Source organism: Nannobrachium achirus (assembly GCF_963921795.1).
Source record: "Nannobrachium achirus genome assembly, chromosome: 9".
In the NCBI taxonomy this organism is placed as follows: Eukaryota; Metazoa; Chordata; class Actinopteri; order Myctophiformes; family Myctophidae; genus Nannobrachium; species Nannobrachium achirus.
The window spans coordinates 35,717,921-35,722,638 of NC_137818.1; positions in this window are offsets into that span (position 1 = coordinate 35,717,921).

The following is a 4,718-nucleotide window of genomic DNA, read 5'->3' on the forward strand; positions in this document are numbered from 1 at the left end:
TAAAATCCTCCTGCTGGGGAGACGCGAGCTCCCGGTCGGCCACACCACGAAAAACTACAAATGAACCGAGAGGAGCGCAGAAAGCAAAGCCGCCCGGCACGGCACGGTCCTTCTCCCGTATATGAAGGATGCGTGCATATAAATATATACGATCTATCTAATGCGGTGTGTGCAGTCTGAGCTTTCTGCTGGAGTCGGTGGAGTGGAGGAGGCTGCCCGCTGCTGTCGACCGGCGAGCGGCACACTCAGCAGCAGCAGCAGCTCTACTAGCCTACCCTACAGTAGGTCAACCAGTGGGGGGCGGGGGGAGGGGGCAGAGGAGGTCCACACACACACACACACACACACACACACACACACACACACACACACACACACTAAATCGTTATTAACGATTTGAGAAGAAAAATGGTGTCGTCTGTCCAAATACATCCATGCTGGTTTGTCCTACTGACACAGAGAGACGGGGGAGGGGGTGGTGTTGCATGTAATTCATCACGGTACTCTCTCTCTCTCTCTCTCTCTCTCTCTCTCTCTCTCTCTCTCTCTCTCTCTCTCTCTCTCTCTCTCTCTCACATGTGCTAGCCTCACAATTTTCGGTTACCTTGACAACAAATTAAAGCACATCTCTTCGGATTAAATCGTTAGAGGAGAGGAGAGGAGAGGAGAGGAGAGGAGACATACTGATTCTGGAGTCATGAAAATATTTTTCGGGACAACCTGCTCAAGTCAGATACTACCAAGAACTTATAGGTTACAATAAGATAAATGTACTTATTACATATTTATAACACAGGTTTTCTGTGGTATATTATAGCCTACTGCACTCATTTGAGTTGTCCTACCAGCACAGCTGACTATAAAATAACAGTATGAATATATCTATAAATGTGTTGAATCACTGTGTGTCACTGTGTCAGTGTGCTGCAAAGGCCCTTGCGGACAGCCCAGAGCATCAGTGGATGTGAGGTTCCCTCCACCCAAGGCACTGTACACCGGCCGGTGTGTCAGAAAAGCCGACAGGATTATCATAGTATTGTTACCATCTGGCAAGCATATAGGCTCAAGTCCTGGACCAGAAGGCTCTAAACACAGCTACATCCCCCAGGCAACTAGGTTTATGAACAACAATAGACACTAAAGGCCTGTTGCCTGTGCCTACTGCCTACCACACCTGCCATGGCATTGGTCCGACATCCCATTGGTCCTACATCCCATTAGTCAGAATCTGGTGAATGTTAACCTGGTGAATGATACTATGCCTAAACTAAACATAACCCTAACCTCAGTAAAACTATGCCTAAACCTAACCCAAACTCTAACCTCAGTAAAACTATGCCTAAACCTAACCCAAACTCTAACCTCAGTAAAACTATGCCTAAACCTAACCCAAACCCAAACCCTAACCTCAGTAAAACTATGCTAAACCTAACCCTAACCAAAGTAGGACTAATGCCATGTAGGACTAATGAGATTTTGTGTGTGTGTGTGTGTGTGTGTGTGTGTGTGTGTGTGTGTGTGTGTGTGTGTGCGCGCGCACACACACACACACACACACACACACACACACACACACACACACACACACACACACACACACACACACACACACACACAAACACACACACACACTGCTGCTTGCGTGTACACACAATCAAACATGCAAACATCTTCACACACGCATGGATAATTTATGAAGGCAGAAGCTACAATACACATACACACATAACCATCACCAACTATATTATTTACACACATCCTACTCAGACACCTGACACTTTTATGATTACTGTACAAATGTTATTTTTATATCACTACTTTATTAATTTATTTTTACTCTTGCATATCACTGTATGAGATGTAACGAATACAATGTTGAATGTTGAACCTTCTGAGTAATACTGTGAGTCATGATATTGAGCTACATTTTCATCACATATTTCTATTCCTCTCCAGTTATCTGGTGGTACATATTTCCAGTAGGGTTGCTTGCTGTTGCTGTTTTATTTAATACTAATGAGGGATGAGGAATGCTACCCATACTAAGAACGCTAACAGGCGTTTCAGGGCAGCTCCAGTAGAGAGACATGTGTGGGCATATAAATATTTTGACCCATATCACATATCACTATAACTATTCTCTGCCCTGCCCCCCCCCCCCCCCCCCCCCCCCACACACACACACACACACACACACACACACACACACACACACACACACACACACACACTGTCCAGTGTATGGCAGCTGTGAATGAGACTATATTTAGTCATCAGTATTATCAGCTCCTTCAACAGCATGTGTACACTAGACAAGGAATTCTGGGTCATGAAACCATGGGGGCCCGCTTCAATTGTGTGTGTGTGTGTGTGTGTGTGTGTGTGTGTGTGTGTGTGTGTGTGTGTGTGTTTTATACTGATCCTACTTATATTATATACAGTATACAATCTGGATTCTCTCCTTCTGCCTCTCTTTTTTTCTTTTAGTTTCTGTCTGTCTCTGTTTTCCTCTTCTCCATCTCTCTCTGCCACGTTGTCTGTGGTTCTTTATGGCATAACACACACGCTTGCACGCACGCATGCACGCACACACACATACACACACACACACAGGCCTGGAGAAAGTACTAGGAAAGAAACGTGCTTCATGTTCTACTTTCTGCTGTTTTCTACTCTCTGATCAGAGAGACACATAAATCAAACACCAGACTGAAAATATGAAAGAGGTTTTGTCATAAAGAGTACATTCTTATCTTCCTAACATATAATAATGTTATTTTATTCCTAGAACACATAAACTGTCACCCAAAGTGTGATGTAAAAGAAGTCATTGTGTGTGAGTTGGAGCTAAATGTTTAACTGAATCAATCCACAATTAGGTTTACTGTCAAGTAGTGTCTTCAAGGACAGAAATAGTCAAATCACGTGAGAGCTGTTGACAAACTGGTCAGCTGGTTACCTTGCAAACAATGGTCCACTATTATGGAACCCTACAATTACAATGTTAGGCCTATTGATATGGTATGGTACCTTTAAATCAATTATCAATTGAACTGGAAAAACTAATGAAATTAGGCTACATTCACTGTAAACTCCCAAAATATTTCATATTGTATAAAAGTCAACATGAAACTTAAGAGAAATAGGAATTATTCCAGAAAAAACACAAATGTCATGTATTGTTAGAGCTAGTTAGTAGTTTAGGTTCAAATAAATGTTTCCACACACACACACACACACACACACACACACACACACACACACACACACACACACACACACGGTGATAATGGAAGTAGCAAAGGTTATTGTTAAAACCAAAAGATTATGAATCAAACCAACTGATAGAGTTGAACAGTCTATGTGCGCGTGCACACATGCCAGACAGACAACTCAAATAAAGGCCAATTAGGAGATCACATCAAATGATTCTCATGACAGAGCCGCACGTGTGTGTGTGTGTGTGTGTGTGTGTGTGTGTGTGTGTGTGTGTGTGTGTGTGTGTGTGTGTGTGTGTGTGTGTGAGAGAGAGAGCGAGCTGTAGACAGTAAATTCCTAGTGAAATACGTTAACACAATCAACACATTATCATCACACACACTCACTCTCACTCTCACACACACACACACACACACACACACACACACACACACACACACACACACACCTTTCTTCCTCAGGGCGACGGGTGTAGGCCTACTAGTGCTGAGGTTGGAGGAGGTCAGATGGTAGGAGAACCTCATGGTTCTGTACTGACTGGAGAAGGAGTGGGCTGAGGAGGGCTCCGCCGCAGAGCTGTAGCCGACCAGGGCGCTTCTGGGTCGGTTCAGCTGCTGCATGCCGACCGCCTGGACACGGTACCCAGGGAGTCCAGGAGCAGAGGGTCGGACGGCGGCTTTTAGATTGCTGATAGTTCCTGCGTTCCGGAGCAAATCCACACGGCATGTGATAGACCTTGTGCCTGTCTAGGTTGTGGGTTCCAATACAGCCCACGACGAACGCTGTCATCCCCCCTCCGTTCCTCCCATCTTCCCTTATCTATTTTTGCAGTGTGAAATTAAAATCTAATAGAAGGCAAATACCATCAAACTGTTTAGACCAATTGTGGCACGCGCCATCAATTGTTTTACCTCAGAAACCAAGTTAAGTTAACGATGCATGCAAATGGGTTAGGACAAAGTTGTGATCAATATTGAGTCATTAGTCTAATATTTGATAGATATTCCTTTGTTTTTAGAATGGAAAAGAAACCGGCCGCTGCTCATCATCATCTGTAGGTCTCTGGAAAAGTAAAAATGTGTTTTCCCTCTGATGGTAACATTATTCCTCTTCTTTTATCGCCGTCCGTTTATTTTTCCTCTCCCCCCTTCTCGAAAAAGGGGAAAAGGCTAATCCAAATATGCAAACTCAGCGTTCCCCTACTTTTCCAAAAGTTTTCACTCCTCGTCCTCCGTCAGTCACGATCCACCTCCGTTTACACTGAACTTTTATTCCCCGTGTTCTCCTCCAGAAGACCGGTTGTGGCGACCAGTAAAACCAGCATAAAAAAACAACCACGAGGGGTAACGGTGGCTTGACACAGATTCGTTCTTTGTGTGAAAAACATTGGACAACACCAGAGTCAAACTGACAAACCCTTAACTGAACCCAGCTCCCTCCTCTCCTCTCCTGTGTGTCTACCACGACATCTGAAACCATTCCTTAGCGCCCCCCCACCC